This window comes from Mustela nigripes, chromosome 11 (genome assembly GCF_022355385.1).
Source record: "Mustela nigripes isolate SB6536 chromosome 11, MUSNIG.SB6536, whole genome shotgun sequence".
In the NCBI taxonomy this organism is placed as follows: domain Eukaryota; kingdom Metazoa; phylum Chordata; class Mammalia; order Carnivora; family Mustelidae; genus Mustela; species Mustela nigripes.
Window position 1 is genome coordinate 17362283 of NC_081567.1, and position 15455 is coordinate 17377737.

General features: G+C 53.7%; 1 protein-coding gene across 2 annotated transcripts in view; it reads left to right on the forward strand.

Annotated features, from left to right (window-relative positions):
- The window catches only part of GSG1L (GSG1 like), a 126983-nt gene that overhangs the window by 61705 nt on the left and 49823 nt on the right, over window positions 1-15455 (forward strand). Inside the window, exon 1 of one of the 2 annotated variants that reach the window (XM_059415067.1) lies at window positions 5245-5354. The exons of the other annotated variant lie outside the window; for it this stretch is intronic. The gene's annotated coding sequence lies outside the window, so the exon portion shown is untranslated. Of the gene's footprint in view, window positions 1-5244; window positions 5355-15455 lie in introns of those variants that run through there. 2 annotated transcript variants of the gene reach the window in all.

Consider the following 15455-nt stretch of genomic DNA (forward strand, 5'->3'; position numbering starts at 1 on the left):
CACAGAAACCATCCTAACCCACGCTGCAGGTGGCCTCTGGCATTGGGGCAGGACTGACAGCGTCTGGCAGAAAACCAAATCAAGGCAAGGGGGGGGGGTCTTCTGATACCACTGGTACATTGCAATATAATTCTCACGCAGTCTGCCCAGAGCGAGCCTTGGACGCCATGATCCCCAGCCAGACCGCCTCCACCTCAGATGCCCACCACATATTCAGTCTCAGCCCAGGCCAGCCTCCCTCCTGACCGGCTGACAAAGTCAGGATTCCCACAGGCCCCTGCGATCATGCACTAGAACGAGTCACAGACACAATCGGGGCAAGCTGGAAGAGATCCAAGGAAGAGACCCTAAGGGCGAGGTATGGGAGGGCCTCAAATGCATGGCTTCGGTGCCCACCTGATGTGGTGGGGTCGGGGTGCATAGCCTTGGTGGTGCAACTGTGTTCATACACCAGGCAGCTTGCTGGAGCCTGGTGTACAGAGGCTTTTACTGGGGGCTCATTACATAGGCAGGATGGATGGGCTCACAGGCCCTGCGCTTGAACTCGTTCTCTAACCCTCCAGCCTACCCCCTGGAGGCTGATGTTGGCGCTGGCTCCAAGCCCTACCCTCTGATCACATGGTGGCTTTGCCTGGTGGCCGGCCCCCATTTTGAGTCCTCTCGTTCATTAGCAAAAACTCGGGTGTGATCCAGGGGCTCGTGCGTAACAAGGACACCCCAGTCACTTGGGAAATCCCAAGGATTTAGAGGCTCCCTCTCAGAACCCAGGACTAAGGCCAGTCGGATTCCCAATTAAACAGGGGTCTGGATGGGCAGACTGGGGCTGTGCCTGTAGCCGGGTCCTGTTTGGGTGGGCAGGGCCGCACTGCTAATGGCTCCAGGGGGTGAGGGGCCTGGGGCCTTCTTCTCTGATTTGGGACCATTAAGCACTAGCAAGCGGGCGGGCCTGCTTGGCCTGCAGGCTTTGTGGGGAGTCTGGGAGTGTTTTGGATCCTCTCTCCAGCTCCCTGTTCCCATTCCTCCCACGCCCAGGCTCCCCAAACTCTGTTCTCTGAAGCCAATCCGGCCAGTGCCACGCTCATCCCCTGATCCCCAGGGTGTTTCTGGGAGAGATCTTAATTTTCGTACTGAGCTCCTGTCCTGGCCAGCACAGGTCTTCAGAATTTGGGGGGGCTGTTTGCCTCCTGTCTCTGCTCTACGGTCTTATGTAGCGCCAGACACACACAGGATCCATCTTCGTCTTTACCATCATCCCACAGGTCACAGTCCCCGAAACCCAGCCGGAAGTGTCCTAGAATCCAGAACTTTCTAAATTTTGGAAGGTAATGTGGTAACCATCCGTTACCTACCACTGCGGCAGGGGCTGGGCAGCACCCTGTAAGCAAACACATCTCCTATCTCTGTGGTAAAAGCCAGGAATATTCATGTTAGGGGGATAATTAAAGACCGTCAGTAGTTTCACGTCCGTTCAGGTCAGGCTTTCTCGCTAAATGAGCTCGGGTCAAGCCAGGTTTTATGTCCAAAATGAGTTACAAAGAAGCTTTTGGATTTCAGAAGTTCTGAGAATTTGGAAGTGTAGACTGGAAGCTATGGGCTCAGTAGCTTGCATTTACTGAGCGGCTGCTATGTGCTAGTCTTCTAAGCCCATCGCCTCTGTGGAAGGCGGTGATGGTCGGTGCTATCCTGATGCCCCATTTTATAGCTGAGAACATCAAGGCACGGGGGGGGGGGGTGAGTGCGGTTCTGTCCTGAAAGCCTATGTGCTTTACTACCCCATGGGCCCATGGAGGCTGCTGCTGCGCCTCGGCTGCTCCGTCCATCCAGTCCCTTCTGGTCCCCCCGGCTCTTTGTCGCTAGGACCACACAGGAGATGGGAGAATGAAGCTGATACTTTCAGCACCTGCGATCCCGTCACTCTTGATCCAAGTTCTCAAATCCAGTGCCCACTGAACAGTGTGGGTGACATCAGCGGGGAAAGCCAGCCGGGTGTAATACAGCAGTGACCGTGAGGACCCTGGCAGACGGGAGGGAGGGTACGCCCCCTCAGCAGCGCGTGGTTGCCATGGAGAGAGCTGTGTGGCCTTCCGGGAAAGCCCCAGATCAGATTTTTAATTCCATTGTTTTTAAAATAGCTTTACTGAAGCATAACTTATAGATCGTAAAATTCTCCCGTGTAAAGTGTACAGTTTTGTGCTTTTTAGTAACCATCACCACAGCGCGATTGTAAAACCTTTTCGTTGCCCCGAAAAGAACCCGGTACCCACTAACACTCCTTATCATCCGCCAAGCCTCCCAGCTGGGGGCAGCCGCTCATCCACGGTCTTTCTCCATATTTGCGGACATCCTGCATACACGAGATCCTACCCTGTAGGGTCTTTACGACGTGCTGCTTTCACTTAGCGTGCGGTCTTCACGGGCTTCATCCGTGTTCTAGCAGGGGTCAGCATCCCCTTCCTTTCTACTGCGGAACAATGTTCCACAGCCCAGGTCCGCCAATCCGGTGTCTCCATTTATCAGTGGATGGGGCACGTGTGCTGTGTCCACTTTCTGGCTCGCTCTGAGCCTTCTGTGATGGTGGCAGGAGCATTCGCGGACCAGTGTTGGTGCGGGCATATGTTTTCCGAGGGCAGGAATGGCCGGGTCACATGGTAATCCTCTGTTTAACTTTGAATTCCAAATACTGGAATGTTCAGTGCCAGCCCACAGAACATACTTGCCGACCGCTCCTTCCCCCACCGCACCCCCAGAGGCCCCCGACCTAATCTGCTCAGTCAATGAAGGCTTCCAAAAGTGAAAAAACCGGGGGAGGGCAGGATTTGCGGGTGGGTTTTTCTTGCCCCTTCCCTGCAAACCTCTGGGACAAGGAAGTTTAGAGCCTCTGGTTGGAGAGAAAGAAAAAGGGGAGAAAATACAGTGGAAAACACATGAATTAACACCTTAAACTATCATCCAGCCCCACGCATTTGCCTGAGGAGCCCTCGGCTTACTCCCCGGGGACCTGAAGTTGAAACTCCCCACGGGTACAGCTCTCGCCTGGGCTCCAGTTCCAGAACCTTTTGGGATTTAAAAATCTGTAGAATCTTTTCTCACTTAGCCCAATTGGACCATTTTCATGATTTTTTTTTTTTTTTCTAAGACAAAGTCTGTTTTTGCCATTTCTCGTTGGTGTTTATCGAAGGTTATATTCGTGGACTCGGACCCAGGCTCCATCCCCTGACTATGAAGTGTGGCCTGTGCCTTCCTCTTAAGTCCCTTAAGTCCCTTCGCCTCCTGGATTTCAGTCCCTCCGAGGTGTTCCTGGCACTCGGAGACCATCTTGCCCGGGCCCCGGGCTCTGTCTGCAGGACCGCCCGCCCACACTCTGCCGGCTCCTTCAGGCCCTTCTCAAAGGGCATCTCCTTGGAGGTGGAGGGTCTTCCCTCCTCCCTCCCTGTGTGGTTTTTATTCCTGGCTTAGGGCTTTCCAGCAGTGCCTTGGGCACTCAGTGGATACCGTGGAGTGGATCCAAGAACTTCCATACTCATCTGTTTACTTGTCTGCTGCCCCGCCCTTCTCCCCAGACATGGTTTGCTCAACCTTGGTACAACATTTTGTGCTGGGTCATTCTTCATGGTGGGGGAGGGTTGGCTGTCCCGGACCTGGTAGGCTCAGCAGCATCCTTGGGCTCTAACCACCGGAGGCCTCAGTGACACCTCCCTCCAAGGCATGATAACCAAAATGTCTCCGGACCTCACCCAGTGTTCCTTGGGAGGCAGAATCCCACCCGGTTGAGAACCATTGCCCTACACGGCGGGTTCCAGGAGAGCAGGGGCCTGAAGTCCTGACCCGCAGCTACTTCTCATCAAATGCACGAGAACTCCAAAGGTGAAGCCTATGGGTAGACCCCTCTGCACGAGCTGGGTGGTTCCTGAGCCTTTGGGTCCACAGTGTGGGCTCCTAGCGCGGGCGTGGGCTCTGGAAGTGGACCCCAGCCCAGCCACATCGGACTGTGTGTCCTGGGCAGATTGCGCATCTTCTCTGAGCCCCGTGTTGTCTCTGAGAAAGCAGCGTGAGGATGGTTTGGAGCCATGAAATGAAACCATCCATGGAGGAGCCAGCGGAGCGAGCGGGCGCATGACGTGTGCTCAGGCCTTGCTCGTTAAACAGGCTTGCGCGCCGGGCTGAGAAGGGGCAGGGGTGCGGGGACCAGGGGCAGGGCTAACTGAACGAGCGCATCCTGGTTGCTCCGGTTTGGATGAGAAGCCCTGCCTGCTAGCCCTGTGCTTGGGGCCCTTAGCACGTGCACGATTCCACCAGTGCATCCCGAGTTTCTTAGAAGAGCGCAGGTCTTGCCCTCGGGTTTCCTAAGACAGAACACCCCACCGCCATCCGCCCTGTGTCAGCACCAGCCCCCGGCCCTTCGCAGCTGCCAGTCCGCTGAACTACTCTTCCCTCTGGTCCCCGGGCTGCTTCCTTTCCCCTCGGCTTCTCTCTGCTCGCGGGAGGGCCTCGGGACTTTCGGTTTGTGGTTTAAATGGGTTTTGACTCTGTGCGGCCGACTGCAGCGGAGGGCGCTGGGGGGGGGGGGGGGCGGTGGCGGCCGGCCTCTCCCGCGGGGGCCCACAGAAACTGGGAGAAACGCTTGGCCTCACATGAGGCCTTAAAGGATGGGCGGAAAGGTGATCCCAGGGGGGTCACGGGTGACAAAGGCAAAGAGACAGGGACACACATTCGTCCCCTCCCGTTCTTCCTTCCACAGAAAGTCCTTGAGCATTTCCCCTGTGCCAGGTGCCGGGAAGCAGGCAGCAGGCTCTCTGCACCGGGGCAGGGCATGGGGGGCTTTGTCTGGTGGGGGAGGCAGTGGATGCCGGGTGGCAGAGCCTGTGACAGCAAGAAGAAGTCCCAGGACGCTGTTATAGGGGACCCTGTCCCGCTGGGGGGCTGCCCTCTGAGGCCTAAAGGGTCGGACGAGCTAGCTGGCTGAGGGGCCGGCGGGGGTGAAGGGGGTTGGAGAGAGAGCTCTGGGCAAGAGGGCAGGAAGAAGGCGGCCCCAGGTCGGTGGGCTGTTCTCAGGGTGGCCATGGGAGGAGCCTGGAGACGCAGAGGTGGGCCGTGCGAGGCTTCTGGTTTCTCCCCAGGGCCTGGGGGAGGAAGCCAGGGAAGGGTTTCCAGCCCCAGCTCTGGGAGGTTGGCACAGGGACTGGCTGGCAGGGACTGCGCTGGCGGGGCTGGGGAAGTGGAAAGCTGGGCGGGATTGTGGCCGTCTGAGGATCTCGGGCTAGGAGACGAGGGGGCTTGCCATGGTGGGCTGCAGCGGGGGAGCCCCTGAGGATTTTCAGCGAGGAGGATGTGAGGAGCCTACTAGAATGGTCCAGGTGAGAGACGCAGGCTGCTCGGGCCAGGACGGCGATGCTGGAGGTGTGACAGGTGGCTCGCCTCTGGAGAGGTCTGAAAGGTAGAGCCAACAGGGTGGGCTGACGGAACTGGCACAGGAGAGATGGGGGTGGAGATAGGAATCCGTAGCTCACCTGCAGCTTTGAGAAGAGCTTGAGCATAAGGGAGCGCGGGGAGAGAGAATGCTACAGAGGCCGCCGTGCTTGGCAGTTCGGACTTCCCTCTGGAGCCAGTGGGAGCCAGAGACGATTCTAGACCAGGGCGGGGTCGGGGGGAGCGAGATGGTCGGGAGTACCCTTTCAGAATGTCCTGCTGCGGGGCACCTGGGTGACTCAGTCATTAAGCGTCTGCCTTCGGCTCAGGTCATGATCCCAGGGTCCTGGGATCGAGCCCCACATCGGACACCCTGCTCAGGAGGAAGCCTGCTTTTCCCTCTCCCACTCCCCCTGCTTGTGTTCCCTCTCTGGCTGTCTCTCTCTGTCAAACTAAATAAAATCTTAAAAAAAAGAAGAAGAAGAAGAAGAAGGTCCTGCTGGGTTCCTCTGCCAGTTAGGACAACCTCCTCCCTTCGACTCTGGGACGGAGGGGCCACGATGTGGTTCCCGGACGGTGTTTCTCAACCTTGGTTTCATCATTGCTCTCCTAGGAGCCTTGTTAGAAGTTTTTCTTCCCAATTGTCCTTTCTTCTATGGAACTTTCGCTCCATGCGTATACGGTATATCTGCTTACATATTGTATGTACATCTGTGCTTTCTAGATGAGAGTTAGGGTTTGTTTTTGTTTGTTTTGTTTTGCACATACAGGTGACCCTTGAAGCCATGGGGGTTAGTGGCACTGAATCCCCATGTAGTGAAAAATCCATGTATCGATTTTAACTCCCCCGAAACTTAACTGTGAGTCGTCTACTGTTGACCAGAAATCTTACCAACAACATCAATAGTCCGTTAGCACACATCTGATATGTTATACGTAATAGATACTGCGTTCTTACAATAAAGCAAGCTAGAGAAAGAAAATGTAATTAAGAATATCGTAAGGAAGAGAAAATACGTCTATAGTACTGTACTTGTTGAAAAAAATCCACATGGGAAATGAAGTTCAAACTCATGTTGTTCAAGGTCGCCTGCTGATGGTGGCCTTTCAGGCTGAGTAAGACAGACTCTGGGGGAGTTAAGACATGTTCTGGGACCTGGGGGCTGGCATCTGGCCTCCTCTGACTGGCTTTGGGTCTTTGCTGATCTGAGCAGTTGTTCTGTGCGATTTGGTTTGGCTCCATGGAGCACCGTTGATGGTCCGTGTCTGCGCTGGACCCAAGGCAGCAGATCTGAGCAGGGCCTGGCCCAGCTTTCTGTGGACTTCTTGCCAGGGAGTAGCAGAAGGGAGAGTTAGGCTGCCAGGGATGGGGTGTCATCGTCCTGGGGTTGCTCAGAAAGACCGAGCCTGCGGAAAGACTGGGCCCCATGGAGATCTGGAGTTTTTTGTTTTTAAATAAAATTCCAGTTATCAAGAAAGTTGATCACCCCTACGTTGCTGTTGGGCATGTGAAATGCTTACAGGCGCTCTGGGAAAGAGTTTGGCAGTTCCTTTCAAAAGTAAAAATGGACCCAGCCATTGCATTCTTGGGCATTTATCCCAGAAAAAGGAAGACTTATTTTCACGTAGGAAGTTGTACATGGATGTTCAGAGCAGCTTTATTTGTAAAAGCCTCAAACTGGAAACTAGCCAAATGTCCTTCAAGGGACGAATAAATCTATAAACTGTGGTATATCCACACCAAGGAATACTACTAAGCAACAAAAAAGGAACCAGCTCCTAGAAATGACAGGAGTTGGTGAGGATGTGGAGAAGAGGGAAGCCTTGTGTGGTGCAGACAGGTGCAGTCACTCTGGAAAGCCACACGGAGTCCTCAAGAAATTAAAAATAGAACTACTGTACGATCCAGTAATTCCACACCTGGGATCCACCCAGAGAAAATAAAAACACTAATTCAAAAAGATACAGGCACCCCTATGTTTATTGCAACATTATTTACAATCACCAAGATTCGGAAGCAGCCCAAGTGTCTGTCGATAGATAAATGGGTAAAGAAGTTGGGATGTAGCCCTATAATGAAATACTACTCAGCCATAAAAAATGAGATCTGGCCATTTGCAACAACATGGATGGATCTAGAGTGTTTAATGCTAAGGGAACAAGTCAGACAGGGAAGGACAAATATCATAGGATTTCACTTATATGTGGAATTAAAAAAAAACAAACAAGCAGCTAAAAAAACCGGACTCTTAAATACAGAGAACAAACTGGTGGTGGCCAGAGGGGAGGGGGGCAAGGGGACCGGCGAAATAGGGGATTGAGAGGTACAAACTCTCAGTTCGTACAAAACAAGTCATGGGGATGAAAAGTGCGGCATAGAGAGAGGATAGTCAATAATGGAGTAATGTGACAGATGGTGACGACCCACGCTTACTGTGGCGCACACTGCTTAACGTGTGGGGTTGTCAAACCCCTAAGTCGTATACCCGAAACAACTCTCCTTCAATAACAGATTTTTTTTTTTTTAAAAAAGGAACCAACTTTGGACCTTAGGGAAATTAATCTGAGTGGGAAACGCCAATCTTAGAGGCTACGTGTGCCCTGATTCCTGTGATGTAACATTTGTGCCATAACGTGTATAGACACGGAGAACAGATCAGTGGTTGCCAGGGATTAGGGGCAGCAGGCTGATGGGTGTGACTGTAAAGGGGGCGATATTAAGGGGTCGTGGGATGGTGAAGTCGAGTATCTTAACGTGGTGGTGGGGAGGCAAGGCTACACAGGCGACAAAATTATACACAGCTACACACCCGCGCACTCAGTAGGTGCATGCGTAACTGGTGAAGTCTGACTCATCCCTATGGGTTGGGTCAAGGGTAATTTCTTGGCCGCCATATTGTATCCTAAGACCATACAAATTGTGTCTAAACAGTGGGGGAAGAGTGTGCAAGACATTCTTGTACATTTCTTCACAACCTCCTGCAAATCAATAATTATTTCAGAATACGTTGATTTTTTGTTTTTGTTTTTAAATTCCAGTTACCCGAGTTAGAAGGTAACTTAGAGGTGATCCCGTTGGACACCTGGCCTTTTGGTGTTCCACCAGCCTCTTGGCCCGCCTTTGTACCTGTAGCGTTATTCTCCCCTGGCTGTGGCAGGTCCCAGGAGATAAGAAGCCGAACCAGAACAGTCGCTGAGTCTGCAGCCCCATGAGAACCCGTGATGCCAAACTCAGCCTGACTGGGAGGCCCAGGAGGCACAGTTCCATGACCCCCTGCCTTCGCTTGGGCCCTGCCAGCTGCCTGTCCCCTTCTTCCCACTGCCCCTCCTCATTGAACCCATGCGGACCTTGCCAGACCCAGCTCAAAGCTTACCTCCTTTTCCAGGCCTTCCCCACACACAGGTAAAACGGACCTTTCTCTCCCTCTGGTCTTTTTCAGGGACTGAGAAGATAAATGCCTTCAGTGGCCTGGGAGGAAATCTGAGTGAGGGCAGGAACACGGCCGGAATGGCCCAGGCCAGGGGCAGGGAGAGGTGGGCCCGGCGGGGCCTGTGAGGCTTCGTGACTACAGCCTCCAACTAAATGGCACAGCGTCCCCCGGACTGTGGAGGGTCGCCCAGGGGAAATGCGGACCCATTGTTGCCAGGCTTTCCGATTTTTCCAAGAGAAGCCAGAACACCCATATTTTAATGGAAATCCTCCAGATTCTTAAGTGTTGGCAAAAAAAGGAAAAAAAAAATCCATTTTTTATAGCTCTAGCCAACATCTGCAGGTTGAATTCAGCCCGTGGTCTGCCAGTTTTAGATACAGCTTATGTCTTTCTATTTTAGTATTTGTAATAATTGATTTTACTTCACTATTTATGTCCTCCTCATTAGCGTTGAGGGAATGGCCATGCCTTATTCACAGCTGTATCCCCAGTGGCCGGTCCAAAGCTTTGCCTATAGAGGACACTTAATAAATATTTGTTGAATGAATGAGCTGGAATGTTAGAAGCAAGTCAGGGCCTGCCGAGGAGTCTGAAGTTTCCAGAAAGGAACAGGGGTCTGTCAGCGGGGGGTAGCCACTGTGTCTTCAGGAAGTAGGGCTCTGAGGGGAGATTGTGTCCTGTTCTTGCTCGCTGAGCCTGGTCATGGAGATTGAAATTTGGCCACATCCTCTCCGAGCTCTGGAGGCAAGGTTGGGGGCGGAATATGCAGGCCACTGGGCCTTTCATACAAATGAGCCTGGCCCCAGGCACAGGGCCAGGCAGAAATTGGGCTTTGGGGGATAGGAGGAGGTGAGAATTTTAATAAGTTTAATAAAAACTGGAAGTAAAACCCATAGTCCTGGAACTGCTCCGTTCTAGCAGTTTTAAATGACCTAGTGGCGTGGGTGTTGCAGAGGATGCTGGGCGCTCAGGGGCCTGGTCTTAGGGGAACCATGAAGAGGCCCAGGCACTGGTCCAAGGGAAGGCTGGGCTCTGAGGGGCATGGCCAGGAAGGTGTCCTGGAGGTATGGCCAGGAAGGGGCAGAGCCCGGGCGTGTGGCCAGAAGGGGGCAAAGCCTGGACACATGATCTTAGGGGGAAATCAGGTCAGTGGGCAGGTCTGCTGGAGGCCTGCAGGAGGAGCTTGCTCCCTCCTCTCTCCAGTGGCCAGGACTTCAGTCATCTGGGAGTTATGCAGGTAGAGGATGCAACCCCAGGCAAGTGGGTTGGGGAGGGAACTAGGTGGGGAAACGGAGGACAAACCTCTGTTATAGAGGAAAAGGCTGTGTTCTGAAGCCCCTTTATGTGGCTGGGGAAGAGGGTGGGGAAGGGGAGAGAGGGAAGGATTTAGCATGGGAGTTCTGGAGATAGATACAGCTTATGTCTTTCTGGACACAATGGAGTTCTCCATTAACTGGAGGGAACGAGATTCAGGAACTCCTGGGACATCCCAACGGCCTAGGCTCACTAGTTTGTGTTGTCCCTGACCGATGGAGGCAAGAACCAGGCCCAGCCTCTACTCCCAGGGCTTTCCTCCATGTCACTCATGTGCCAGGCACTCTCCTTGGTGGAGCGTGAGCTTTAGGGCAGGATTGGGTCTGTCTTGTCATTCCTATGTCCCTAGTCCCTGGCACAAAGCTGGCCTTCCTGAATGGTTGTTCATGAGATGAGGGTAACAGAATCTGCTTTATGGTAACCTAAGAGGGTGCTTGCATGTGGGAGGGGTACATGGGGTGGGGGGTGGACACCAAAGTCTTCCTGCTGCTCAGAGAGGCAGCTGTCTCCTTGCCCCTGGACCAGGCTGGGCCACCAATAGAGAATGGAGGGGGGTTGGGCATGAGCTGCATTTATCAGCCTGAGCTCCCTTCTTGGGAGGCTGGAGACTCCCTAAGAAGTCCTCCACTGTAGGCGTGGAGCAGAGAAGGTGGGAAGCCATCGTGTGTGGGGATGAAGGGCAGACCACCTGGGCGTGGATCCTTGCCTCACCACCAGCCGTGTGTCTTTGGTCAAGCTCCCCAAACAGGGTAATAGTCCCACCATTGGTCCCTACCATACGGACGGGTTGCAAGGACTGAAACGGTGAGCATGTACTGCGTGCTTAGCGTGGGGCCCAGTGTGGGTCTTGGGACGATGACCGTAACAGAATCGGTAATACCATGGCGGTATTACCATGGTTTGGGGTTACTCCACAGTTTGGGGATTTTCGAGGGAGCAGTGATTTGGTATTACGGTGGCAATGCTTGTAGTTCATGTAGGGCGGGGAGGGGGACCCAGACCAAGCCAGACACAGATACAGAGAATCCTAGAGATACACAGAGACAGAGATACCTAGAGACAGAGATAGCGGGAAAGACAGATGTACAGGAAGTCACAGGGAAGGGAATAGAGACACAGGGAGGCAGAACTAGAGAGAGACCTAGAGGGAGAGAGAGACTATGAAAATACACTTACTGGCCATGGTTATAGCACAAGTGGCTGTCGGGGGATGGGGCATCCCAGCCCTGCTGTTCTGGTTACCCAGTGTGGCCACCTCGACCTCCGCTCTCCACCCTTTCGGCAGTTTCTGAATCCCCCAGGACCAAGAAGGCCTGTAAGGCTCCCAGTCGAGCAGACAGAACAGCCAGGGCTTGGACCCCAGGTGGTGCTGGGGCAGGGGACACTTCCCAGGGTGACCAGGAGGAGATAAAGCCCATGATTCTGTCTTGATGAACCCAGTTCAAGAAAACATGCTCTGAGCTCCAGGCTGGGAGAGGTTAAGGTGCTGGCTCGGTCTGGTGCAGAGTGGGATTGAGGTGCGGAGGGAGCAGGAGGTCCCAGGAGGCTGCTGGCCTGGAGCTGAGGGTGTCCAGGAGCCCATTGCGTGAGGGTGAGCCTCACAGAAGAACCCCTGGCCTGGCGCCCTCTCGGTCTCCGGAGGAAGACCCACGCTGTCCATCCTGACTGGAACGCCGTTCCTCCTTTTTTTCCTGCCTCCCCCTCAAGCCCCACATCAGTTAAGCTCCCCTTGGGAAATCTTCTTCCACTTCTACCAGTTTCTTCCCTATCCTTCCGGAATTGTTCTACATTTAAAAATGTATATATGGTAACACAGGGCACTCACTTTGCTGTGCCTTGCTTTTCTCAATGAATATTTCTTGGGGGTCATTTTTGGTCAATATATTTTAATCTACCCAATTCTTTCTTACTTGTGCATTATTCACTTAGTATTTACTGAGCACCTTCTACGTGCCAGACTCGGTTCTAAGCTTCAGAGACAGAACAATGAACAAAACAGATACCATTTCCACTCCAGGGAGCTGCTGTGCTAGTAGGGAGACGTAGTGAATAGTTAAATACACAAAGGATATGTTAGGTGGGTTGAGTGCTATAAAGGGGGGAGGGGCAGGAGTATCCTTCACTCTGTGATAAGGGGAGGCTATTATGGTAAAGAGACATCTGAGCAGAAACCTGAAGGAAGTTGAATTTGTTACTGATGTCTAACAAGTCACCTCCCAACATAGTGGTTTTGTGGGTAAGGGATCCAGGCACAGGTGAGTCAGAAGCTCTGGTCCTGAGTCTCCCATAGGTTGTAGCCAAGCCATGGGCCAGGGCTGCGGTCACCTCAGCGCTTGCCTGGAGCTGAAGCAGCCATGTCCAAGCTCACGCTCATGGTTGTGGCAGCTTCGATTCCTCACGGGCTGGACCTGAGCCTCTCCCGAGGGCTGCTTGCAACAGGGCAGCTCGCTTCCCCCAGCAGAAGTGGTCCAAGAGAGAGAAAGAGATCGCACACCAAGCAAAGAGCCAGAGAGCGCGTGCAAGATGGAAGCCACGGTGTGTTTCAAACCTAACCCCGGAAGCGACGTTCCATCACGTCAGTATTCTGTCCCTAAGCCCAGCCCGCACTCTACGGGAGGGGATTCCATCGTGGTTCCGCCAGGAGGCAGGGATCATTGCGGGCCATCCCAGAAGCTGCCTGCTGTAGAAGTGGAGCTGCAAAGGAAGAGTGGCTCAGGTAGAGGGATTGCCAGTGCAAAGGCACTGGAGGAGGGCTATGCCTGGCACCCTGAGGGGCTGAGGAGGCCAGAGTAGAAGTCGTACCGGGGATCTGGGGAGGGATGGGGACATAGATTTCTGTGCCCACACTGAACCCATCAGTCCCCGGTCGGTGGACTTTCTAGGGTGTTCTTAACACTCTGCTGCAATGAATATCCTTGTCCACATGTACAAATCCGTCTGAAGGTAGATTCCAAGCAGTGGAATCGCTGGGCTCAAAAGAAGGTGCATTTTCCGTTGTGGCAACTGTTGCCAAATTTCCCTCAAAGAGCTGACCTTCCCGCTGGCCTCCTCCAAGGATCCTTCACACCCTTTTACCTTCACTGGGCCCTGCCTTGGCCTGGTGTCCTGTCCTGGCTGCTTCGCACTAAAGGTTTATACTGTCTCCCCGGGCTCCCGTCTTCCCTCTGTCCCTCTCCCTCCCCTGCGGACGGCCTCTGCTGCTGCAGACGGCTGGGGAAGTCTAAGGGTCCCTTGGAGGACACTTCCCATTGATGGAAATGCTTTGCGCTTGGAAAACTCTTCTCATGGACGGTACCTTCTGTGTGCTTTTCCCAGGTGTTGGAAATTCCCTGATGGCTATTTTGAGACAGTGAGTTGAGTCTGTGCTTGGCCACCGTTGATCTCTGGGAAGGTGGCCGGCTGGCAGAGTCTGCCAAAGGGCAGACAGAGCACTGAGAACACCGGGCCTGGAAGGAGAGGCTGCTGTCCCCTTGTCCTCCCCCTCTGCACAAAGCTGAGCCCCACATGGCCACATGACATTTATAAGGCCTGGCTAGGCCTGGGGACTCTGAGACCTACTGGGTTGAGAGCACATACAGGTTAACCAATATTTACCAAGCTTGCCCTCTGTGCTTTTATGTCTCATATGACTAAGCGGGGAAAGTGCCTGCTTAAAAGCTTCTAGAGGCTTCTAGAATAAAATCCCTATCCCTTCCCAAGCTGGTCCTTGCCCCCCTCCTGCAGCCCTTCACCTGTTCACTCCACGGGCTCCAGCCACACTGAGACCTTCTCCCCATCTAAACTCTTTGACAACCTCTGTTCCCTCTGCTTGGGACTGTTCCTGGGCTTTTTCACGTTCAGCTCCTCCTTATCCTTCAGGTCCCAGTTTGAAGCCCCTTCCCAGAGAGGCCTTCCCTGATGATCTGATCGGAAATAGTTTCTCCAGCCACTCTGTCTCCTCATTCTGTTTCTTCCTTGAAATTACGTCTTTATTGTCCGTTTCCCTTACTTGACTATCAGCTCCCTGAGGACAGGGACTCTGTCATACTCTCTACTGGGTCCCCAAGACTTAGAAAAATACCTGGCACACAGCTGGTACTCAAGGAGTACTGGTTGTATGAGTAGATATGCCTGGGTGTTATGCTCAGGCCCAGAGATGGGGGCTCCGAGATGTTAAGTGACTTGTCCACGGACATACAGCTGGGAAGTGGAAGATTGAGATTCAAACCCAGGTGTGTCTGCCTCCAACCTGGAGCTCTGTCCCCTGCTGGATGGCCAGACAGACATCGTTGGCTGTCCAGAGATGACTGATGGGTGTTAAGCCCATGTTTGAGACCTGAAGGTTCGTGGTGGCTGTGGGTAGGCGTGCTGGGGGTCTGGGAAGTAGGCTGGACTGAGGGGCTGGTGCCTTTCTCATCCACCCCCAGTGCATAGAGCCACACCATCCACTGCCATGCCATCCACTCACCAGGGTGAGGCCTGCGGGCTCTGAGACCCACTAGGGTAGAGACCACAGAAGAGTCAACCAGTGACAAGACAGACAAGGTCTGGGGCACTGATGGCTCTCCGTCCCTCCTTCTCCCCCGCCAGATTTCCATTTTTCTTATCATCATGCTTAGTCACACCTCTTCTCTGGAGGTTCAGGTTGCTTGAGGGGGCGGTGCTTGTGTCCTTTATCTGGAGAATCTGGCCCTTCCATGGGCAGCAGAGAAATATTCAGGGGTACCCACTCTGGACCTGACCCATTCGGCCCACCACAGAACCTTAACTTTTCTGAGCCTCCGTCTCCTTATCTGTCAAAGAGAGAGTGACAATTCTTCCTTTGTAAAATCTCCTAGCAGGATCAGCAAAGTGGTGTGTGTAGATTCCTGTCTTGCGTACACAGTCAACACCCCATGTCACCGTGTAGCCCAGGTATCACCCTTCAAAGCCTTCCTCCTCCCTCAGAGTCTGCCTGGGGTGCCCCACGCTGCAGCCTCTCTTACATCGCCACTGCACTTCCCAGGTATTTGCTCTCCTCTGTGCTTCCCCACGAGGACACGCACATCACTCCTGGACCCCCTTGCAGGGATGAGTCATGGCCAAGCAGATGTATCAGCAAGGGTATTGTAAATGGACGTGGCACATGGAGGGCCCTCTGCTCCGTGCTCTGGTGGGCAAGCAGGGCGATGCAAGAGTAGTGGAGCAGAGGGGTCGGGGAGTACTGGGGGGCAACTAGGGGGGCGTGGGATAGCTTGGTCCCCAGGACGGGAAGAACTCAGACTCTCTCCAGCATGTGTTAGACCAACTCTCCCATCCCCATATCCTGGCTGGGCCTCTTCCCCC